Consider the following 26,480-nt stretch of genomic DNA (forward strand, 5'->3'; position numbering starts at 1 on the left):
TATCTAACCATACATTTCCCTCTTAAAATTGCCTTTTCTGTATGAAAGAAAGTCCTGGTAATTCTGTTTTCATTTCACCCGATTCTAAGAATTTTTAAATTTCTATCTTAATTTTTTCAATACTCTCTGAACTTTCAAGAGTGATTTTTGTTCATGTTTTGTGAAAACATGTAGCTTCTATATGGATTATTTTGATCTTGAATTTTAGTTTCCTTCTATTATTCCCTAATAATATATAAGAAATTATTTTTGTTGTTTTTAAACAGGGGACAAGGCTCACTATGTAAACATAACTTGCCTAGAACTTGCTATGTAGAACAGGCTAGACTCCAACTCACAGATAGCTACCTGCCTCTGCCTCCTTAGTGCTGGAATTAAAGGCATGAGCTATATGCCTAGCCTACTTTGACTTTTGGTACTTGCTAAGACTTGTATTATGGCCTAAAATGTGACCTTTTAAATGGAAAGTTCTATGAGCTTATGAGAAGAATGCATATTTTGTAACTGTTGGATGCAATATTCTCTAGATTTCGAATTAGGCTCATTTAACCTATCATGTATTTTAACACAGATGCTTCTTTGTGAATTTTTTTATTTAGATGTGTCTGTTGAAGAAAATGCAGAATAGAGGTCACTTAGTATTAGCGTATTCTTATCTTTGACTTTATGGCAAATAGTGTTTGTTTTATGAAATTGGATATCTAATGAACATATTGTTGTATCCACCTGATGGATTATTCCCTTTATTAGTATGATATCTTCTGACAACCTTTGGCTTGAATTCTACATTGTCAACAAATTCCTCTTTGTTTCAGCTTTCTTGGGACATTATTTCACTTTCATTCTGTGTGTGTCTTTGACAGTGAGGTATGTTTTTTTGCATTTGTTTCTAGGGTATCAATGAGTCTACATCTTGTAACTGGACCATTCTTTCTTAAAGTGGAAATGTATACTTTGGTGTGCCTCCTGTCTGCATCCTCTTATGTTGATAAGTGCAGGTGATGAATAAATCTACCACTTATCAGTTGGTTAAGGACCATTAGAAATTATATTAGAATTTGACTGATGAGAACTTCACCTGGGAATTCTGAACTCGGGATGTTAGTAAATGGCAAAAGAAACTTGTTTTTCCCTTGAGATAAGGGTTTTTGATATAGGTTGTATAACTAAACAACATAGGAAATTTCCGTCTGATGAACTTGTACTACAGATGAACTGAAACTCCTTCAAGGACGGAGCTCAGACATCAAGTGATTCTAACATGCCACTGGAAACCATTGCTTCTACTTAGGGAATTGGATCTAGAGAACTTGATATGATTGGGGGTGCAGGTAGATATTGATTAGCAAAAGATTACAGTGATTTTTTTCCTGTTCTTCAAATCATATCCCCTCTCTACGTGGGTGAATAGTTCTTGATTGGCTTCCCCTACTGTTAATTAAGCAGGGGCAACATATACTCTTTTCCAGAGAGGCATTTGAGCCACTTTGATCCAACTACAATAAGTCTATTTTTGTTGGGAAAGGAGACTAGAAAACACATGAAGAAGAAATATATAATGTGCTTGATCATTGTGGGAGAAAAATCAGTTTTCAGAGGAGACCAAAATTTGAAAAGCTGAAGAAAAACACTTGTAGAATACAAAATGCACAAAATGTGACCTACCTTTGAATGAAATTGTGAATCCCTTTCATTGATTAGGTTGATTAAATTGGGTTTCTCACTCATAAAAACCAAAACACCACCACCTATGCAGTACTGGATCTAATTGTTCTCCCCAGATCTCTGGATATTCCTCTTCTCCATTTTACCTCTCATGTCTTGTCTATTATTCTTTTTGCTTTTGTGACAGGTCAGAAGCCTGCTTTCTCACTCTGAAGGTTCCTTGGATGCTCCTCACCATTGAAAACCTTAGCTAACCACCTGTAGATGGTGTGTGACTGTAAAGCCCACTGCTCCACCTGGAGTTTAACAATACTGAGCTGCAGTACTCCAGAGCCTATTTCTAAAGCCTGTGCTTTTTGTTTGGATGCTTCTTTTCTTGATCTGAAATGTCCAACTCGCATCTCAGTTTCTTTTTAAACTACTTCCTTAACCAATGACTTGAGCACAGATCCCCAAACAATGTATGATACATGACAATGGCCACTAATGTATCCACATGCTCCTGGGTACAGATCTTTATATAAAGACTGAAGCCTGGAATTGATCAGTATAACTGTCCGGCTCAGTCACAGATCCCATATTCTGAGAATATTGGCTTAAGTGTTTGGTTAAGTGTCTCCTATTTTAAGATTTAGTGCAATCCCAAATCTTACAGAGCAACAAAATGTATTCTAGAATACAATTTTAGAACTGAATTCTAGAGAGATCATATGGAATTTTATCTTACATATAAAATTTATATTCTGTGAGGGCACAGAATGTATTTCAGGCCTCCAAGCTACTTAATGGCAAGGCCAGTGCCTAAAGTAAGTAGGTATGTTTTGTGTGTTTTCGTACCTCATGTCTTGCTGAACCTAACTACAGATTCCAAGCATCCTACTCAAAGCATATTTTCCTATATAGAAACAAAGTCATTGCCTGCTTGTACATAGAAGCATGTTTCAATAGCTGAATTCTAATCTCTATGAATAAGGAAAATGCAAATCATGGGTTTTAAGCATGTGTGCCCCTGGTTTGGTTTATTCCTGGGCTACAAAATAGCCTGAGAGAAGGTTTCAAGAAAATCAAGGGGAGAGGCTGAATCCTTCACTTGCTTTGGGCACAGGGTAGGTAGTCAAGAATGCTTTTATAGTGAACTATGACAAAGGTCACATGATATGTAACAAAAAGAGATTTCTAGTGTCCAAAGTGGAAAACTGGTAGATAAGCCGGAATTGCATTGCAACAGAGAAAATTCGACTTGGCAACAAAGAGAGGAAGGAATTGGTTGTTGTCTTTGCCTTTTAGTTGTAGGTATCAAACTCAGGAATACAAAGATCCTTACCTTTGCTCCTGGATGGTATATCTGACATAAAGTGACAGATCTTTATACTAAAGTGTGATGTGTATACGTGCGTTACATACTTATGTTAGTGTATAAATGGTCTTATATGAATATCTGAGAGGAAATTAAGAAGGGAACTATCTGGCCTAACCAGGTGAGAATTTTTAATGGGATGTAGAGCTTCCTTTCCTGGAGCTCATCAGAAAAATGGCAAAGGTGACTAAGAAAAGATGGTCACAGCACCAGTGAAATTTGGAGGTAACGATCAGAACCAAGTTTGTGGGGATGTTGACCTTGGTAAATAAACTTACTGAGTTTCCTTACACAAACCCAGAAGGATGCTTTATTTAAAACAAGCACAAGCCATGCCTTAAACACCTCAGGAGATTAGGATATGAGTCCAGCAAATACCTCCTAATAATCTGAAAGGCTTTATCAACCTCACTTATATAGGTCAGGTGTGGTTCCAACCTGGTTCCAGGGAAAGATCGTTTCAAAGCCTAGCTTTTAATGCAGGATAACCCCGGGAAAATCCGGTTCTAAAATAGATAGAAAGAAAAATATTTATACACATATAAGAAGCATTAAAGATTAAATCCATATGAACTTTAAATGAAACTCCAAAAATATCTATTTTAAGCTTTTAATGCTCTAAAACCCAGAGACCAAGGAGATAAAATGCCCACGTGACAGCATTCTGAAACCTTCCTGACGGAGCAGCCGCCACGCTGAAAGGAGAAGGGTGCCAGGAGGAAATGGAAAAGTTTGCCATGGAGTTATGCTTTCATAAATCATCTATTATATTGCAGGCACACATTTATCTGTGTTCAACCTTATCTCACTTAAGGTTTAGCACTCCTTCTTAGATACCGCCTTATCACGGAACTAAACAATTATAGACTAAGGTAAAAGAACTTCCACAAGGCAGCCACAGTGGTTTTAAATGCATGTGAGTTGACCATGAAGATACAGGAAGCAAAATAAAAATAGAAAGGAAGAAAGAAATCAATAAGGCAAATGAACCGGCAATTTCTGTTAATGGTGAGAAAAATGTAAGTCTGTTTGTAAAGTATATTAGTCCACCTGTTGTTACTATGATATGATAACTGTGGCAGGCTAACTTAATTCTTTAAAGATTTATTTAGATCCCAGGGCTAGAGTTTCAAGGGCGTATGAAACCAGCATGGCTCTTTGAGCACCTCGTGAGGGAATGTTGTATGTAAGAGCTCATGTTGAGTCAAGAAGCCTGAGACTGGGGTCCTCCTGGGAACACAACCAGTGACCTAACATCCACTCCTTGACTCTCCTTTTTGAAACTTCTTCCTTCCTACAAAGTTCTCAAGACCAGACTTCTAGCACATGAAACTCTGATAGGATTAACAACACCCAAACTCTACATAAAGTTGGCCAATGGTTGGACGACGGTTAACTCTTTAACCTTTGCGTTTAGTTACATCCTTAGACTAGAAATGGTATCTTGGAATCTAAGTAATTTATAATCATTTGATCTGAAGCAGCTGATGGTTTGCTGAAACACTAATCCTTAAATGGTGCTGAGACTATTCAGGCCAGCATATACATCTGAGGATGCAAGGCCTGTAGCAGAGCAGGCCAGCTTCTGGTGTTCGTGGGGTGAGTAAATAGAAAAATAATCAGCACGGAAGCTGACTGAAGTGAAAGTCTATATGGAAAAGCTCTCTTTTCCATCAGCTTTTATTACAAGATTATATTCAGCTAATCAGTAAATATTTATTGACTTGTTTATTCAAAATGCAATTTTCATTAGGTTTTAAATTATGGAGTAAGATAAACAGTGATGCAATTAATAAGCCAGCAAGCATACCTGCCATTTTCTGGTCACAGATAGAACACATTGAACTCTTTGGTTTGGTTATATTTTAAAAAATTATAAGTTTAAAGAAATTATGTTGGAAAAAACCTATCGAATTTATTTCTTTGCCAGTTTTACACATGGAGAACATGCATTCTGGCGCACTATTGACACTAACAGATTCCAAGAGCAAAGGAACAGTTGTGTTCAGTTGTGAAGCCACCAGGACCCAGCAAAGAGCTCCAAATCCCTGGCATATAGACAGCCCTGGTTAAAGTAAGGGGACCGCAAGACAAAAGTGCCAAGATATGAATATGACAAAGGTGTGTTTAGACATGAGACAGAATAGACAAGGCTAGCAGAGAGATTGGGAAGGGTGGATTGAAAGGGTCATTACATGTCATATACATGTATGAAAGGGAAAAGTGTGCTGAGCACAAATTGTCACCTCCCGCTAGTCCTGACTGTGACTACATGTGACCGTCTGCCTCAAATACTTTCTGCAATGGACTGTACCCTGAAATTATGAGCTAAGATAAACCTACCCTTTTTATTCTTTTTTATTTATTTTTTAGAACAATCTTTTTTTGTTTTATATATCAATCCCAGTTCCCTCTCCTTGCTGTCATCGCGCTCTCCCCCACCCCACATCCACTCCTCAGAGAGGGTAAAACTTCCCATGGGGAGTCTACAAAGTCTGGCACATCGCTTTGAGGCAGGACCAAGTCCCTCCCAACTATATCTAGGCTGAGCAAGATATCCCTCTAAAGAGATGAGATCCCTCCAAAAAGCCAGTTCAAGCACTAGGGAAAAACCCTGGTCCCACTGCCAGTGACCCACAGACTGCTCCAGCCACACAATTGTCACTCACATTCAAAGGGCCTAGTGTGGGCCTATGCAGGTCTCCCACCATCAGTCCAGATTTAGTGAGCTCCCACTAGTTCAGGTCAGCTGTCTCTATAGGTTTATCCATGCCATCATGATCTTGACCCCTTTGTTCCTTCCTCTTTTCCACTGGACTCTGGGAGTACAGATCTCTGCATCTGCATCCATCAACTGCTGGATAAAGTTTCTATAATGACAATTAAGGTAATCATCTAACTAACAGGGCAAGGCTAATCCAGGTACCCTCTCTACTATTCTTAGCTGAGGTTATCCTTATGGATTACTGGAAATTTCCCTAGTGCCAGGTTTCTTGCTAGTCCCATAATGGATCCCTCAATCGAGATATCTCTTTCCTTGTTCTCCTTCTCTGTCCTTTCCCCATCTTGGACATCCTGTTCCCCCATGTTCTCCCTGCTTCCCTTCTCCTCTCCCCACTTCTGCACCCCTTCCCCCTATGCTCCCCATTTTCTCAGGAGTTCTTCTTCCCAGGGATCCATGTATGTCTCTCTTAGGGTTCTCCTTCTAACCTAGCTTCCCTGAGGTCAAGGATTATAGTCTGGTTATCATTTGCTTTATGTCTAGTAACCACTTATGAGTGAGTACAGACTGTGTTTGTTTTTCTGAGTCTGGGTTACCTCACTCAGGATGTTTTTTTTTTCTAGTTTGGTCCATTTACCTGCAAATTTAAAGATGTCATTTTTCCCACTGAATAGTACTCCGTTGTGTAAATGTGCCATATTTTCTTTAGCCATTCTTTGGTTGAGGGGCATCTAAGTTGTTTCCAGGTTCTAGCTATTATGAATAATACTGCTGTGAACATAGCTGAGCAAATATCCTTGTGGTATAACTGTGCATTCTTTGGGTATATGCCCAAAATGGTATTCTTAGGTCTTGAAGTAGATCGATTCCTAATTTTCTTAGAAACCGTCATATTGATTTCCAAAGTGGCTGTACAAGTTTGCACTCTCACCAGCAGTGGAGGAATGTTCCCCTTACTCCACATCCTCTCCAGAATAAGCTATCATCAGTGTTTTTGATCTTAGTCATTCTGACAGGTATAAGATGGTATCTCAGAGTCATTTTGATTTGCATTTTCCTGATGGCTAAGGATGTTGAACAATTCCTTAAGTGTCCTTCAGCCATTTAAGATTCTTTTGAGAATTCTCTGTTTAGATCTATAGATTTTTTTATTTTTCCATTCAAAAATTTACACTTCCTCCCCTCCTCTCATTCCTCTCCCGCTCCCCAACTCATCCTCCTCCCTTCCCCTCCCTCCTTAAGAGAGGGCAGGGAACCCTGCCCTGTGGGAAGTCCCAGGCCCTCCCCCTACATCCAGGCCTAAGAAGCTATGCATCCAAATAGACTAGGGTTCCAAAAAGCTAGTACATGTAGTAGAAACAATTCCCAGTGCCTTTATTAATGGCTTCTCAGTCAGCCCCCATTGTCAGCCACACTCAGAGAGTCAGTTTGATCACACGCACATTCAGTCCAGGTCCAGCTGGATTTGGTGAGCTCCCATTAGATCAGGCATACTGCCTCAGTTGGTGGACCAACCCCTCGTGGTCCTGACTTCCTTGTTCATCTTCTCCCACATTCTGCTCTTCAACTGGACCATGGGAGCTCAGTCCATTGCTCTGGTGAGGGTCTATGATTCTATGGTGATATTTGGGATAATCATCAGTGTGATAGTGTGGCAAGGCCAGTTCAGGCACCCTCTCCTCTGCTGCCCAAGGACCTAGCTGGGGACATCCCCATGGACACCTGGGATCCCCTCTAGAGCCAAGTCTCTTGCCATCCCTAAAATGGCTCCCTTAATGTAGATATCATCTTCACTTCTCAGCCCTTTTATCGTTTGCGTAGAAAAACTCTTCCTTAAGTTGCTTTTGTCAAGGTATTTTATCATGGCAACAAGAATAGTAATTAGGCAGCATGTGTAATATGTTAAGGAAGCAGTTATACTAGCCGTGTAAATATAACCACAATACATTTGTTTGCTTGTGTGTATTATATGTTGATTTGTGTCTGGAGCCACAACCCGAGTATTTTGCATAATTAGCAACCACACATATGTGAGGCTGGTTCTGTTTGCTCATGAGATAACTGCAAGTGCTTAAACCAAGCAACGAAACTACAGGTAGGAAAAATGACCCGGTTTGCTTTCTCTTCCTGTGTATCATAGCACTACACAGCTAAATACTTTGAACTAATCCTTCCATTCTCTCTTTGTGGGATAAGAACTCCAGGAGGTCTGGCCTGGATAGTGTTGACTCCAGGTTTCTCACACAATTGCCACTGACAGGACAAGAGAGAAAAACTGGGCTCAGGATCTACTGGAAGCTGGCGAGGCATCTTTCTCCCTTTGAGCATCATCTAAGTCTGCCCTGTTGTCTTTCTCGTTGAGCTCTTGGGAGCTCCTAACATCTAACCCAATCTATAGCAATCATGCTATTTACATAGCAGATGAAGCTTCTAGAGTATAGGAAAGAAACTGTGTCACCTTGCTGATCTGGCTTGAGTCCCATGGATGGTACTTCTACTGCACCCAGTTGGTTGCAGGCATGTCCAAAGACTGCTCAGGTTCAAGGGGAAAAAAAAACCACCTTCACCTTTGAGGAGCAACAATGTTCTAGAAGAACATGTGATCTGGGGGTGATGTCTGTATCTGTATTTGGATAATACAAGATGAAAGAAATTTCAAAGTGATAAGCTGGTATTAGTCATTCATTCATTGCAGAGGGCTTAACATGAAAAAAGAACCTTGAACTTCTGTAAGATTTCTTCCTACTGACTCAACAGAAGCCAGCTAACTTCCAGGAAGTTGTGCCTGAGTTAGAGTGAGGGAAAGGAAATGAGTTGGGCGTGCTAACTAAACCCTGGTGTCCTTAAAACATGCTGTCAATGCTGAAGGTACTTCAGAGCTCAAATTCCTGGTTACCGACTTCACATCTTTCGCGTCTACACAACACAGTTCGTTCGGTAAGTTAAAGGAAGACTTCTGGATGGTGGAAATACCATGTCAAACTTTAACTGACAGCAGGTTTTCTTATCGGTGGATAAAGTAATGAGGTGTCTTATGATTTATGACATGTTTTGCTTTGATGAACTGCAGGCAGTAGGTGCCATGAGAGCGCAGAAATGTTCCCTCCCTGGGATAGTCAGAAATGATCCCAGAGAACAAATGGTGTTAGAACTTTCTGGGCTTAGGGAAGTAGAAATGAGGCTCAGGGATGGGGCGGGCAGGAAGGGATTGAGAGTGTTTGGAGAGCACTCATAATAGAGGCCCCTCCCCTCACCCCAGGCCTTGCTTCATTGTGTGGTATAGGTAACCCCCATTCCAGTCAGTCTTCCATGTCCCTTGGGTTCTTGCCAGTCCTTTGAGACTCCTTGTAAACCTCCCAATTCCATTTTGTGCTTTTTCAATACATGCAACCTAGAGGCCAAAGTCTCTTTGGAGGATGCTACGTGCAGGACTAAGCTTTGTCTCCTTTACCTATTGGGATATTCTTTATAAGGTTTGTTATGATAAGGTACATGCATAGCTTAAAAAAATGAAATTTAACCATCAGTGAGCTGCCTCATGAGGTAAAGGTGCTGCCAGCAAGCTCAATGACCTGAGTTCAATCCCTAGGTCCCACACTGTGGAAAGAGGTAACTGACTCCTACAAGTGTCCTCTGACCTCTGCATGTGTACCATGGGGCATGTGCACACACTTAGTACATGTACAAGGGAGGGTTAAAATGTGAGCTGCCACAGTATATCGCTAATTCTCATCTTTAACCCCAAAGCATCCCATGAATTGGTTGCCCCTCATCCATTCAGTTATTGCCTACTTATTGAGCACCTTCCACGCTGACTGACATGTTTGAGGGCAGTCTGATCTAATAGCAAGTTCTGAGACCGCAATGACAGCTAAGCAAGACCCTGTCTCCAAAAAATAAAATGAAATAAATCAAAAAAGGAAAAAAGTGTGAGTTAGATGATACTATGTTTTCCAAACCAACATAAGCCTAACTTAATTCGGACTCTTTATAACTCCAAGTTCTCCTCAGCATTAAATATGTGATATGATTCTCTCAGCAGTTACTGAAAATAATAGAACTTAATTACTGAGAAATACTTCACACCCATTTTCTCATTAATTCTCCCACAACTCCATGAAGTAAGCACTGTTATCACTTTCCTTTATAATAGACACCGACTGAGAGACAGGGAGAGGAGCTTGCACAACCAAAGGCGCACGGCAGGCAGCCAAACTTGCATTTATTCTATGAGCTCTTTTAAGGCCATTAAAAATGCACAGACCCCTCATATTTCGTAATTAAGGCTTTTGCATGCTTTTTTTTAAAGTTTTCCTGCCTCTTCCTTTAGTTTTTTTTTTTTTAAGAAAAAACCACTTCTGTGAGTCATAATTTGCATCCCACCAGCTGTCTTCCTTCAAGCTCATCAGCCTGAGCATCTTTAGGGTGACCTTTGCTCATGATAGCCCCACACAGACTCCATGCTGGACATCGCTGCACCCCTAAAGATCTCCTGTGTGCCTTCGCTGCCCCCCTCCATCTTTCCCAAGTCTAGTCATGACTACAAAGGGCTGGCGCAGCCATGCAGGAGGTTCTCTTTTGTACCTTTGGGTCTGCCTCTCTTTCTCAGCAGAAAGCTGCCATCCGTGAGATGGACAGAGTTTTGCCAAATGTAGTCGGTTGTAAAGCATCGTTTATTTATTTTGATGAACATTTGGGCCATGTGTAGATGTTGATTTTTATAAACGAAACACTCAGATTGGTGTGGGCCAGCCTGCATTTTCATTTCCAGGGAGCAAATATCTGGGAATAGAATTGTTAGGTTATATGTCAATCGTGTGACCGTGAAAGCAGTGGTACTAGTCTATGTTCCCAACTGTTCCGATTATTTTATATCTTGACCAGCACTTGATGTGACTGATGTTTTTAGCTATTCTATAGATATGCATTAATAGTTCATTTCTATTTTAATTTGTATCTCCTTGATAATTAATGATATTGAGCATATTTTTGTATGCTTTTCTTGGAGATTTTAATTTCTTTTATTGTGAAGGATTTATTCAAACCTCTTGCCAATTTTTTTTGTCTTGCTAAATCTTATGCTACACACATACAACTTCTATATATGAATCCTTTGTCTCACTTATTTAATATATATTAAATATACATACATACAATAAGACGATTTGTGTGTGTGTTCATATATATATTAAGAAAATGAGAAAGCAACTCACTGTATCGGAGAATATATATATACACACCACACACACACACACACACACATTGTCTTTCAAAGGGGCAAAGTTTTACATTTTAATTAACTCTCAAAATTTTCTTTTATGGGGACATGGAAGGTGGTTCAGTGGCCAAAGGGCTTGCTGAGTAAGCAAGAGTACTGGGTTTAGATCTCCAGAACTAAAATGTGTACTGAATTGGTGGCCTACTGCTCCAAGACTAGAAGGCAGACAGAGGAAATCCCCAGAGGAACTGGCTAGCTAGCTAGACTAGCCATATCAGTAAGCTCTGGGTTTAATTGAAAGACCCTTCCTCAACGAACAAGGTGTAGAAGCAGTCAAAGATTGTTCCAGTAGCAATCTTGGGCTTCTGCATACATTTGCATATGTGTGTATATATCCCCCCACAATATGCCCACATATATGTTAATATGTATGCATGTACACAAGAATACCACACACGTGCACACAGAGGTGGAAGAGAAAGGAGAGGTTGGCCCTGTTTTTCTATACTTCTTAATTCTTATTTACACATTTATATATTACACACGCATAGCACAAAAGTAGCATTTTCACTGATAAACAGAGTTCGAAAGGACTCAAAGTGAATTTGAATAAAGCTCATAATATTTTCATATTGCATTCAGTGACTCATATCACGATCCTGTCCCCAGTTGGATAATAAAAGGTTCTAAATTTTAATTTACATTCTGAAATTAAGCACTAATGTCTAAATTCTATGATAATGAAATTTCACACATTGGGTTACTGAATTATCCTGGAGTGTTGGTGTTTACTAATAAACCATGTTATTGAGAAACCATGTCATAACAATATGTAGAAATTTATTTTGTAATGATCCAGTAAATTATTAACAGTAAAATATCTGCTAAATTTTTTAAACATCACATACTCAGTGTTGGCCAGACTTAATTTGTTTCTTAAGAAATAAATTGTGTGACTCAAAACCACCTCAGAGCTTGCTGAGGATTCCTATGTATTTCCTAGGAAAACATTTGGACAGCCCCCCATATATCTGTACAATTCCAATATTTATAGTCATTCATATTCAGCATGCACCTTCTAAATATGCCCATGAAAAATAAAATGATTACTTTTCCCTCAATGTTCAGCAGGCATTCTAAATTAGCCAGCCACTCTCTTGTCATGGAGGGAAATGGATCGTCTTTTTATAAAAATTGACAGTAAATATGTCTGTGGCACCAGTCACTTTATATGCAAGTGGAAATTCCACTGGCGCAATGACTTATGGCTAGTGAGGAGCAAGAGTATGTAAAAGAGAGAGAGAAGGGGGTGGGGAGAGGAAGAATCAATGAAGAGACTCTCTCGTGTGCTTTGATAGTGGGCACCTAGAGAATAATTTATTCTAAGAAAGTGGAATCACTTTGTTTATGGCAAGACAGCCATCTCAAGATCCATGTATTGAGTTGTTTATTATTATTATTATTTATTATTATTATTAGAGATTCAGAAGTTATTTAAAAATACATGATCTGCTAAAACAGTGTTTCTCAACCTATGAATCACAACTCCTTTGGATTTCAACAACCCTTTGCCAAGGGTTACCTAAGACCATCAGAAAACACAAACATTTACATTACGATTCATAACAGTGGCAAAATTGCAGTTATGATAGAGCAGCAAAAATAATTTTATGATGGGGGGGTCACCACAACATGAAGAGCTGATTAAAGGGTCGTAGCCTTAGGAAGGCTGAGGACGGCCGTACTAGAACAATTCCGTGCACCAGTGTATTCACAAAAGCCACACTAGAAATTGTGATTTGGTAAAAACTGTGATGGTTGCCGTGTTAGAGAGTTATCTCTCTTGAAAACTCTGTCCTTTCGGCATAGCTCCACTAAGACAAGTAAGAGTTCCCCACAGTTTTTATCTCTTTTCTTTTTCTGTCTTTTGTTCCACTATTTGATTCTGCTATTTGACTCTGGCTCAAACCAAGTTAAACTTTTGGGGGACTTTAATTTGTGACCTAGTTTGTTTTGCTGGTGTTGGAATGTGTACCATATGGGCAAAATAGGATCATGGGGCAGCTATCAAATTCTCCAAGGATCTGGGTATTAAGTCCCTCACAGATTAATAAATCACACATAATGAATAGCTATTCTTGGGTTTGGGAAAGGCTTTAAAGATCTGTTATGTTACCATGTCAAAGGCCAGAAATTAAAAGTAGAGACATCAAGGACCACTCATTCAGTATCTTCAGAGTGTGGACCAAAGTCTTGACTTATGTCCACACTCTTTTCATCTCTGCCTCGATGTCCTTTGAATTAAAAGCACCATAACTGTTGGCGCTTGTTGTCATCTAGATGGCTATCTGTGCCCATTGTCTCCTTCCTTAAGAGGTTATCTGAGCAAACATTACCCTACGAGTATCGTCTGCATACCTGCAGCATCCAGACACTCAAGGCATGGCAGTGAGCAGAGAAGACAGGATGGATTATAGTTGTGTGGTGTATGTGCTACATGGTGACAAATGCTTAAAAACAAGTCAGGCAAAGGGAAGGAAACACATTCAAATGCTTGTTAGAAAGGAAGGGTGGAAAGGATCAGGAAATTCTGAACAGCAGTACTAAGATGCCCTAGCACTGGCTGCAGTTGTGGGAAGACATAAGGAGGTCGAGGTACCTTGTCTGTTTCTTTTGTGATTGTAGGAAGTTTTAGCCTAAGTCAAGAGTTTTCATCTTGTTTCTCGTTCATCTTCTATATCTTCTACTCTAACAGATACACACGCCAATATAGGCTCTTTTCTCTTTACTCGAAGACTCTGCATTGATGGAACAGTTTCTTTAACGTGGCATGCATGTGGGTAGCCGATTACAGCAGCTGTGACTGCCAGTGGAGGAAGGTAGTGGCTTAGCTGGCCAGCCCGCAGTTGCTGGACAGAGAGATGGGCTTCTGGGCTAGAGCATAGCCTGCTTCTCTGTTTCCTTTCTGCCCTTCAGTGGGGCTTTCTTTACAAGGCTCATGTGACTTACAGCTTGAAAGGCCTCTGCCACTGAAAAAAAGACTTTGTCTCAAGGCTGGGGAAGCTGTAAACAAGAGAGAGGTCATTGTGTATTTAAAAATGGAGCAGAAGATGGAAATATCCTTGAATGGCTTTTGAAAGAATGGATTCTCCGTGAGTAGGAGCTTTAATCATTATCTAGTTTGTACAGAGAACTGAAGTGCCATAACTTCATGATTGAGATTCTCAAGCTTTGGATGATCTTATTATAAAAAGACTCTTTGATTTTTAAAAAAAAAAAAAGGCATTCTGGAATCTCAAGATGTGTAATTGTAGACAAAGACAGAGTAAGATTTATGCATCATGGCTACTTTCAAGTGTGAGTACACAAAATAGATACCTCCACATAACTGCCAATTCCCATAAGAGTCCTGCAGATTTCATTGATGTGTCTTGGCTACAAGTTTACTATTTCAGAAGGAAAGCTGTCTTCATCACATTCCCAAAGGTGTCTTTATTTATTCTTTGACACACTCTCAGATATTTGCTGAGTGTGCACCGTATGCTTGGACCGTCCTGGTAGTGCCTAGACAACATGATCTGGGACTACCTTCTCCATCACTTGTGTCTTTCCTCATTCCCTGATGTCCCAGAGGTGCACGTTGTGCAAATGTTTCCCCAGATTGACTTACAAATACATTGTGAAACACAATTAGAAAGAAATTGTATAGTGTCGTCAACTTCCAGAGGGCAAATAGTCTACCATCCTCACTTTAAGAGACAATGCTATTTTGATAAACAATAGGTCAGTTAAGAGGGCAATGGTAGCTACAAGTGGTAACCGTTTTTGAACATTGCAGTTTTCTAAGTAGACTCAATAATACAGTGCCCAAGGAGATGTCTCATTTGCTTTCAGCCAAAGTGGGCATTTAAAATCCTTATAAAATGTAATACCATATGAGAAGATGAGATGAATAAACTTGGCATGGCACACACCTTCTGTTAGATAAAGGTATCCTGTATGTTGTATATGAATCCATCATAAAAAGACACTGAAGAACAACGGGAGACCTGAGAACCCACAGAATGACACAGGATATGCGAGTTTAATGGATCTTCTTTTTCCCTCCTCAATTCATATTTATTGTTGGAGAAGTTAACAGTCTAGAAATGTCAATGGGTACAACAAAAGAAAAACAAAAGAGTTCCAACTCATTCCTTCCCATCCGTGGGCCCAAGAAAGAGACAGAAGGCTTTGCTAAGTACTCTGCATGACTCTTATAGCCATCAGAGAATCCCAGCGCTGCTGGTCTCCCTGTGTCACTAAAGCAAAGGGAGCTGAAAATACATGTAAAGGCCACGCTGAAGTCCAATGCTCATCATAAACGATGCTTTAGTGTTATCATTGGAGGCTTCTTCTCTCCCTTACCACACCAATGGGGTTCTAGTATGGATTCTAGCTGAAGGACCTGCAAGTCAAAAAATATGAGAGTAAAACTGGAAGAATGGGGAAGAGATATCAACAAGTCTACACTATACATAGAGACATCATTGCTCCTCAAACAGCTGGGACAAAAATCAACATAGGTATAAGAATAAAGATCATCAGTCACCAAGACCAAATCAATACCCAAATGCTAAATCATCAAAAGCTTTTAAAGATTACCATGAATTGAACTCAAAATGTTTTCTAGAAAATATGAGAAAGAAACTCATCTTAAGACATTTTATGAGCTTAGCACCATATTAAAACCAGACAAATAATTCTAAAAACCATATAAATCAATGTTCATCATAGATAGTTATGTCAAACTCCATGGTAAAAGTTAACAAATAGATTTCAGTAATCCAAAAATAGTTATATGTCCTGAGTAAGTTGAGTTGTTTATTCAAGAGAAAAATGTCTGACTATATTAGCAACTATATTATCAGTTCAAAGAAGAAAAATACATGAAAAGAAAAACTACAACTGATGTAGGAAAGCATTTGGCAGAAACAAGGACAGATTCTTGATTTTCAAAAGGAGTCTCTGAAGATGGCTAGAAATGGAGAAGAATTTTCTCAGCTTGACAAAGAACATCCACCAAAAGCATTCAGCTTATGTTGTACTTGACTGTGAGACACTGAAGACTTTCCTGCTAAGATCATCAAGAAGGCAAAGATGTCCATTCCCAGACACACACACATCAATGGATCAGAACAGAGAGCCCAAAATAGACTCACACGAGTATGTGCAATTGACGTTTTTACAAAGGTGCAAAAGCCGTTCGATGAAGAAAGACACCCTGTTCAGCAAATGGTGCTGAAGCAGTTGGATGTCCACCTGCAACAAAGATGAATCCAGATTTAACTCTCAAATGCTATGAAATGTTAACACAAAAATGGATACTGAACTTAAATGGAAAGTGTGAAGCTAAATTTAAAAGAATCTTTGACTTGTAGAACTGCGCAAAAAGTTCTTGCATTTAATACCAAAAGTGCAATTTATAAAAGAAAAAAATCAATTGGAATTCAATGAGTTCTTAAAGAAAAATGCTTTATAAATAAATACCTGCTTGAGAAGAAGAAAAGTCGCTCTACAGTGAGGGGGAAATCGATGGCTCAGCAGGTAAAGTGTGTTCTGCCCAAGTGTGAGGACCCAAGTTCTAATCCCCAACAGCCAAGTAAAAGTCTATAACCCTTGCTGGGGATTGGGGGACAGAGACAGGCAGATAGATCCCAGTGGCCCACTAGACAACCAATATAGCCAAAGCAGAGATCTCCAGATTCAGTGAGCAAGCCTATCTAAGAAAGAAAAAAATTAAATGGAGAACAATTGAAGAAGACACCAACATTAACCTCTGGTCTCCACAAGTACATTCTTAGGCAAGTGCACCCCCATACATATGCATACACATGCATATACCACAAATAAACAAGTGTTTGGGAAAATAAATATTTTCGTGTTAACATCTCCCAGGAACTGTGATGTAGGTCTCTGCTGCCACACCCAACCTGAAAACAAAACTTTGATTTTCAATGTTCTACTCACTGCATCAAAGATACAGTCCGCTCTACTTGAAGTCCTCGTTTAGTTTTCCAGTCTTGAAAAGCAGCACTCTGGAAAAGATTGATAATCTAGGAAGCTGTCGCTGCCTCCTTTAAGATGCAATTGGTAAGTCAGTTGTGGTAGCCCAGCCTGGCAGGATCCTGAGTTCCAGGCCTGGCTGGGCTACATGCTATGATCTTATCTCACAGAAACAAGAGAGAGGTGAGATGAGGATGAAGCTAGGCAGAAAGAGTGGAGAAAAGAGACAGGTCTGTAGATTAGCTGATGAGATTTCCTAATAACAGCTGGGTATTGTTTCACAATGGTCATTGGCTATTAAAAAACCACCCAAACAAAAAAAAAGGATCAGTTAGGCTTTTTTAATTCCAAATCTTTATCAAAACAGAAGAGGTAGTTACCTGTGGTTCTTACCGCCGCATGGAATCACCTATGACTTCACTGAGACTGGCTGGCCTGTTTGAAATGATTGTCTTTTATTAGGTTTAAGGGGAAGCTGTGTGTTTGGTTGATTTTTACATCCTTCACTTGCTTTTTCCATTTACTGAGCACACTACCCCAGATACTAGATTTCCAGAACTGACAACCTCCTGCCTGGAACGAGTGTGTTCCTCCCTGTATTAGGTCTGCACCGTATCCTAGTCCTGCACCATTATCTTCTCTAGCCAAAGCAATGCTGGGCTCTGTTGTAACAGAAGGATGAGATCATTCCACCACTAATACTGTGATACTTTAATACAGTTCCTCATGTTGTGGTGACCCCAACCATAAAATTATTTTGTTGCTAGTTCTTAACTGTAATTTTGCTACTGTTACAAATCGTATCTGATATGTAGGATATCTGATATAATCCCCAAAATATCTGATATGCAGGAGACCTGATATAATCCCCAAAATGATTGCAACCCATAGGTGGAGAACCACTGCTCAATTTCTCCCTCTTTAAAAGAAATGACCAATCTATTGTCTCCTTTCATATATGGATCAGATTTCTTTTTTTTCTTTTTTTTTTTCTTTTTTTTTTTTGGTTTTTCAAGACAGGGTTTCTCTGTGGCTTTGGAGCCTGTCCTGGAACTAGCTCTGTAGACCAGCCTGGTCTCGAACTCACATAAATCCGCCTGCCTCTGCCTCCTGAGTGCTGGGATTAAAGGCGTGCACCACCATCGCCCAGCCCTGGATCAGATTTCTTTGTGACTCTGGTTGACCATTTTTGTGCACCATGGTTCAAACATCATTAACCTTAGACAACAATCTAAATGATTATCTACATCACTGGGAAGGGCATTATTTGGATTTGTCTCTGATTGTGTTTTTAGAAGAGTTTACCTGGGAGTCTGGCAGACTGCCTGGAGAAATTCCACCCTCAATGTGAACAGCATCACTCAATATATTGGGGTTCTCAAGAGAACAAATACTGAAGGAAATTAGCATCTTCTACTGAGAGTTGGAGCAAGGAGTGGGAGGATGGCCCCCTGTCTCCTCCCTGGGGCATCAGAACTCCAGATCACCAGCCTTTGAACCAAAACAATATCTGTAGTTCCTCCCAAGATTCTCCGGCTTTTGGCCTGGCCTCTAACTGACAGTTCCGTGATTGGCTGGTTTAGACCCTTCTAAATTTGAACTACATCCTGCTGTTAGCATCCTGGGGCTTCCACCTTGAATATGATCTGCTATTGGGACTTCAAGGCAGCCATAATCATGAGCCCGTTTCTGACAGACTCTCACACCGCCGCGTACATCACCCACAGCTGTTGTCTCGCTGGGTAGCACTAACACAAACCCAAGTCACATTGTTTTTCTAGAATGTAAAGACCACATTCCAAAGCCGAGTTATATTGAGATTTTCACATTCTCTTTACCTGAACATCACGTGGAGAGTCTCTAGTGAGCCGTAAGTTAATTGTTTATTACTGTGGTGAAGCATTGTAATAGAAATATGGATTTCTATTATTGGGCAGTCTTATTTCAGCATGACTATCAAGGGAGCCTAAGAGAAACGCAACAGGAAAAGAGCTGAGAAAACTACTAAGGGAAGCCCCACCGCCTAGCTGTGACAGGGTGGGACGGAATGACAGAATGGAGTCTCAGGTCGGCTGATTCCTTTAGGGGTATTTTACTAAATGTCTGTTCTTACTAAATCCAACAAATGCTGTCTCCATTAAGACTGCTCAAGTATATGGTTTTTGTCACCTAGAATTGGATACAGTGACTGATTACGATTAAGAATTCACTACAGGATGTCCTTAAAAAAAGAGTCAATAAGGACACACGACTGGGACACTGAAATTCCCATGAGAGGCTAAGTAAAGATCCCATATGGTTCTTCCTTCTGGACTGATGGTGTGGCTTTAAGGGAAATTGTCTTCTTTCATAATGAAGGCACATTAGTTCTGAGTAGTCAGGACCTACATACAGTACAGAATTGGGAGTGGAGGGAGACATGGTGGTCCACACATGCACATTGTACTTACACCAGAATTCCCTTTGGCTGCCCAAAGGTACCAAACAGAATCTGTTCCTGTGGAGGGGTTGAAAGGCAGGCATCCCTCCTCCATGCCTTCTCTCTTCTAGTCAGATGTAGCTCTGTAGATTCTATCCTTAACCCCAGGACTAATTCTCTGAGTCTTTACCTGAACTACTTTTAAATTAAATTTAAGCAACTATTTGCTCCATTAATCCACGCAGCCCATTAGCACACTGTGTGCATTTACTGTGCAATATTTCAAATGAAGTCAAACTTCAAGGCCACTTGATAGGTGTGGGAAAAGAAGGGGCCTGATATTGCCAGAAGGAACGAATAATCTCCCGAGGAATTCAGCGGGAGAGCTAAACTTAGCGGCGGATTTCACTTCCCATTTAACTTTAAATGTGTAGCTCCGTGGAGCAGCTTGGGACACTGTCTTGTGTTGCAGAGAAAGCCTGAGGAGTGAGGAGGAGAATGAATATACCTGCTCCCAGCCGGTGCTCTGCGCACTATAAATTCTCTTTCCTTGCCCAAGTTACCAAGGAAACCGAGTTTTTTTGATGCTTCACTTGAAAATGTTTGTTCTTTACCTTGAAGCAACAGACATCCTATGTGGGATGGAGGACTGGGATTTGAGGGAGGCCCAGAAAGCCAGCAGTAAAAGAGAAGGATCAAAATACAAAAGCTTGGGAGTTGGTCCAGCCACTGGGGTGTGGGTTGAGAGAGGTTTTAACGGTGAGGGGAAAGGTCACTTAGCTACTTATGCCATGAGTAACGGGATGCGTTAATAATTATTGTCAAATTGCTTCTGTCCCTTATTGCCAATTATGAAATAAGCAAGACTGTCCTCATCTTTTTTTGCAAGATGCAAGTGTAGGAGCCACGCCCATGCTTTTACGCCTACCTTAGCTTCCATATACATTAACCAGGCGTGCATGCTGTGTAATGTAACCTTTCAGTTGGCAATGGATCTCATTTACAACAGTGGCTCCACAGGTTATAATAGAGGTGACAATTTCCTCTCACCTCGTGATGCTGTAATGTAGTGGATGCTTTCTTCCATGTTTGTGCCGATGTTTTTGTAAACAAACCTACTGGGATCCTTGTTGTAAACAGCAGAGCATACACAATTCTGTGCAGTACCCGGAACTTGATACAATAAAAAAGTGGCAGTGACACCAGGTTGTGCATTAACTGTTATGCATCTTAGCAATGTTTGGGGAGATTTTTTTTCTAAAGACTTACTTCTGTTTCTTCTGTTTGTATAGTGAGGGTGGTATTTGCTTGCATGCGTGTAGATACCCATTGAGTCTAGAAGAGGGTATCAGCTCTCCTGGAGTTAGAGGTGGCTGCAGGTTGCCTATTACGGGTGTTGGTAATCAAACTCATATCTTCTGCTAGACATAATGCCTGCTCTTCACAGCTGAGCCATGTCTCCAGCCCCATCACTATTATTTTGGAGTAGACTCCCTTACTTAGAAAATAAATTTCACTATAGAACACTTTGCCATGGTTTGCAGCTGCACCTGGATTCACCTCATGTCCACCATGTCTCTAGATGGCATCAAGAGATCCCCCTGAGTAGCTGAGCTATACGTCTGAGATCTTTGTAAATGCACTCAGTGATGTCCCCATGGAGGCAGAATCATCTAACAATTCAGTTCTTAGAATGCCTCATCTCTAAGCAATACATAGCAAGAGCCTGGCTTTCTCCTCAGCAGTTCACACTACCCAACTGGGAAGTTCCCATCAGAACAGGGCAGTCTAGAGAGCATGTCGTGAAAATGTCTAGGTGGTGTGAAATCACACAAAAACTTTGTTCATGTGGTGGTTAGAATGTGATTCTCCCCCACGAGCTTGTGTTTAATTAAACACTGAGTCCCCACTTGGTGGTGGTGCTGGGGAGATTGTGGAAGCTTTAGGAGGCAGATTCCCCTGAAGTCAGTAAATCACTGAAGGATGGGCCTGGATGACTACGACTTAGCTAATTAGCAGCCCAGGCCATCCGCTTCCTGGTCCACAGAAGCATGAACCAACACCAGCCCAAGCTCTGGCTGTCACTGACAGGGCCTCTTTCCACACTTCCTCTACCGTGCCTTCTTCACCAGACCTCCTCCATCAGTCTACCACACCTCCTCCATCAGTCTACCACACCTCCTCCATCTGTCTACCACACCTCCTCTATCAGTCCACACCTCCTCCATCAGTCTACCACACCTCCTCTATCAGTCCACACCTCCTCCATCAGTCCTCCACACCTCCTCCATCTGTCCTCCACACCTCCTCCATCTGTCCTCCACACCTCCTCCATCAGTCTACCACACCTCCTCCATCAGTCCACCATGGATCATTCACTGTGTCTCCACCATCTCTCCTCCTCCAGCAAGCCTCCTGCACCCATCTTCTTCCATCATTCCATCATGAATGCTCCCCATGCTCCCTCCATCGCCACCAGAAATTCTCCACCAGATCTCCTCCTCCTGCCTCTCAGCTGTAGTGAACTTTATTCTCTCAAACTGTGAGCCATCCAAATCCTCCCTCCCTGAAGCTGCTCCTTACTTGGTAGTCACAATAAGAAAGTAATTAATAGAAATCCCTGGCTTCTCTGCAAATAGTCTTGTCTAAAAACTAGCCTTATGGCTGGAAAGATGGCTCGGTGCCTAAGAGCACTGGCTGTATTTCTAGAGGACCTGAGTTCAACTTCCAGAACCTACATGGCAACTCACAGTTGAATTCCAGTTCTAGGAGATCCAGAATTCACCTCTGACCCCTGCCGGCTCCAGATGTTCAAATGTTACACAGACACACGCAGGTGAAACATCCATGCACATAATAATTAATTGATGAATTAATTAATTCATAAGAAAACTAGAATCTTCTGACTCTAGTCAATGAGCACTCTTTCAGTTTTAAAAACAATATTGATTCAAAAAGAATCCACCATGCCAGAGATTCCCTGAAAGACAGTCAGTGCCCCAGAAATGACTGGAAAACAGCGAAAAGAAAAGAGAACACTGAGTAAAAAAATATAAAGGATAATGAAATGCTACAAAGAATACACTCAGATGAAAAAACACAGTTCATGGAGTGAGTGCTGGATCTGGCTTTCAGGGCTGTGACTAGAAAGTGGTAGATGAGGGTGAATGACAGGCTCTCACTATAAATCAAAAACTATAAGAAGATGACAATCTTAGGGGCCTAACTGAGGGTCCCTTCCTGTACTGCCTCTTTCTCGTGGGTGATTCATCTGGCTGCTGCTTCAGATTTGAAATCTGAAAGTCATATTTCTTGTGGGCCCCGGTTCTCCCAGTGAGGGCAGGCACAATTATCATGTGCCCATGGAAAGCAAATGCCATCTTTCCAGTGAGTTGGCCCCGACCTGCTGAGTAAGAAGTTGCCATTGGTTACCTGCTCACTTGACCATACTTTCAGCACGGATGTGTATTGTGTCGTAATTGCTCATGGAAACAGCCTTTCTATTTTCAGGGCTCGCCGCAGCCTTCTGCAGCTGATGTTATAACAGCCGCTCTCCTTTTGGTATAAAAAGTGAGTTAGAAGCAGATAAAGAGAGAAGCATTGATTGCCCTCAATCAGGCTCCGGCTTAGGTTGTCATTAAATCAGAGGCTTGTTTGAAATCCGTTCTCGGCTGTAACCCGTTCTTAGCCTGCTTGTGTGAGTTCGCAGTTCATGATAATTTCATGTTTTATTTGTTCTTCACGCACAGTCTGAGCTGTGTTCGTTGCTATGCACAGTTTCTGTAGCATCTCACCTTGGAGCATACTTAGAGCTGTCAGGATACAGGATTCCGCCTGCGGGTTAGCCACGTGGAAACGAAGTGTGCATATCACGTGGACTTTAGAGGCGAGTTCTTCATCCCTCCTCCAGACAGTGACAGCAGTTTGGAATGGCATCATTTTAACACTTCTTAGTTGCTTTGGAGACGAGGTAGCATGCAGAGTCACAGAAATCATTATACCTTTCCCAATTTCCATCTAAATTCTCTTTGAACCAAAAAAAAAAAAAATGTGCCTACTTCAGGCTGAAAGAATGAGATCTACTTGTGAAGCAGGAGTTTGGAAGCATGTGCGCCCCACTCTTGCATGCGCTTTGGGTGACCCTACAAAAACCTGTCTTGTGAATGCATGTATTCGTGCCCCGTGCATGTGTATTATTTTCCTATTGAATTATTCCTCAATATCTCGTCTTCTGTGCTTGGTAAATCCCTCTCAGGGAGTCAGACTCATGTCATGCATTATTGTAAGTAAATAAGTGTGTATGTTAAGATCATTTCTTACCCATATGTCACCTCTAACCTTTGTGTAAAATGTCTTTCACATTAGCATAAATATTAAGAAGATGCCATTTCTGCTATATATAGGGCTGCCTTCAGCTAATCAGTTTTTCATGCATTTAAATAGGAATATTAGAATGATGGTAATTACTTTAGTTTTCCATGAATGATCCATCAAGACATTGCCTCTCACTGGATGGTGTGATTCAGGGTATGTAGGACAGAAGTCGACTGTTAGCTGGGTTTGGAATATCTTTGGTGTGATGTTGATGGCTTTTATAAGAATTCGTTCTTAAATCTATTGTCTTTTCTGAAAGTAGAGGCACGAGGAAGCCTAAAGGAATCTGAGTGCCTGGAGAAAGAGGGATTGTAAGTAATTGTAAAATCAGGCATGTTTATTTAATGCATGAGAAACAAAAAATTTGAGGATATATGACCCCACCCCTCCCTTTCTGAATATGAGAAAATTCATCTACTTTTGGGTAGGGGAAGGCCTTCTATCAGAAGAAGTCTTTCCTTTCTTCCCTTGCCAAACGTATCTGTGGTTTTAGAAACCGCTTTCACACATGGAACCACCCACTTAGAGGGCTGAGTTTTAAACAACTTGAATTCCTGTGCAATGTAGACCTTCCCTGAAACAACCTCTCCTCGATTAGAGTCAGATGTCAGCAATGAACTGACACTGTGAGCCACTGCAGGGTGGCACAGCCCGCTGGCTGCTGGGTCCCTTTCAGCCGTGGCCTTCTTTGTCTGCCCAGCAGAATTTGTTTGGACTGAGATATCGAAATAATTGCCTGCTCTGCTTCTTTGTTTTATAAAAATTAGTCGAAAATTGGAGGAAATGATTGGTTTGGCGCAGCAAAAGCAGAGTGTTTTAAGACTACAATCCAGATTTAAAAAAAGGAAATATTGGCACATGCTGCAAGAGGCAAATCTTTTGTCCAACGAGATAATTGTCAGCAGTAAGCAAGACGAATATGTACCCAGTAAGAAACAACAAAATTGGAAGCATCTTGTTTTTATATTACCAAATATACACAAGATTATGTTTGTAGATGTGTACATATATACATTCGTGTGTGGCAATATATACGTGTGTATGTATATAAGCATATAAGCAAAATATGTTTACTCTCATGTTTTATTGTATATTACATGGTTAATTGAAAAAAAATAATAAATATTTAAAAGACAATATATGAGTCCTGAAATACACTGGCAAAAGTTCATCTAAAACATGATACTTGATTTAAGATTTTAGAATATTTTTATAGGTAAGAAAATAAAAGCTTCTTATGCGGCTAAGTGTCTTCATGATACTAGTCTCTTATATTTCATTTTCCCAGGAAATATTCATGCATAAAAACATTGGACTCCACACACATTGTGAAGATGGATTCTCCTCCTACTCCTAAGACAGTCAAAGACAAGCGTACTGATTCCTTTCTGTCAATCACATGGCAGTACTTGGCTCCAGAGGTAGCAGAAAACTTATAGAGAATTGTCCCTAGTTTGTAGGTGACAGAGCTGGACATGAACCAGTAGAAACATCAGTGTGTAAAGTCCCAAGGTCCTTCTTGGTCTACCTCAAGGTCAAATACATCCCAGCGTCCTTTTATCCCACAAAATCTTCACCCTACAAAGGAACAAAATGCAGGTTTTTTGCTTTGTCTGATGAGCCACCACCAACGTTCAGTGTCATCGCCTAGAAGTTTCTGGGGCATATCGGTGGGGCAGATCAAATTACTCGGGGGTAAGAAAGTAACATCACAAGTCACCAGTCATTCTTAGAAAACTCTTGCCTTGTTGACTAATGCCAGCTAGTTCTTTAAAGTGAACAGTTGGAGCTTTTTGCCTATACTGACATAGACACACCATGATCTTTTGGATTAGACAGACCTAGATTCAGGTTCCAGTTCTTCCTGCCAGGCAAAACAACGGTCTTTGGTGCCACCTCATTCTGTAAGAAATATAGTTATGCTTTCTTTGTCACGTATTCTTGACAGAATCGCCTTGTGAATCAAGAAGGCAACAGCCACCATTGTAGTTGGTTACGTTGTCGTTCTGCCAGAAGGCTCATGGGCTTGATTGCCAGTGATAGGCTTTGGGAAGTGATCAGATCCTGAGAGCTCCAGTGGAAGGAATGATCAATCTATTGATGGATTTGTAATTGAATGTACTAATAGAAGGCAGTGGAAACAGGGGGTCCCTGGAGGTGTGACATCCACTGGTTTAACTTGTTCGAGCCTCTTCCTCTGCCCCTCTCTTCTGCTCCATGATGAGCACTTCTACTGCAACATCCCCGCCCTTCACTGTGATGTTTGCACCTCACCTCACCCCGACGGTGAACTGAAACTTCTGATGTCATAAGGCAAAATAGACTCTTTCGTCTATGAGCTGTTTCATTGGGTGTTGTATCACAGAAACAACAAACCAGCAAACACATATATCAGACAGTTCCCTCTATTCTTGGTGCAAGACAGGAGCCTGAGAATGTTGTCGTCTTTGCTTTTTGGCCCTGCTTTATCCTGCTTGTTCCTACTACCACCTTTTTTTTTTTACAAAGGTTTTTTGCTTTTTTTTTTTTTTTTTTTTTTTGATTTTTTGAGACAGGGTTTCTCTGTAGCTTTGGAGCCTATCCTGTAGCTAACTCTTGTAGAACAGACTGGCCTCGAACTCACAGAGATCCACCTACCTCTGCCTCCCGATTGCTGGGATTAAAGGTGTGTGCTACCAGC

This window comes from Alexandromys fortis, unplaced genomic scaffold, assembly GCF_014885135.2.
Source record: "Alexandromys fortis isolate MF-2015 unplaced genomic scaffold, M_Fortis_MF-2015_v1.1 scaffold_134, whole genome shotgun sequence".
NCBI lineage: Eukaryota > Metazoa > Chordata > Mammalia > Rodentia > Cricetidae > Alexandromys > Alexandromys fortis.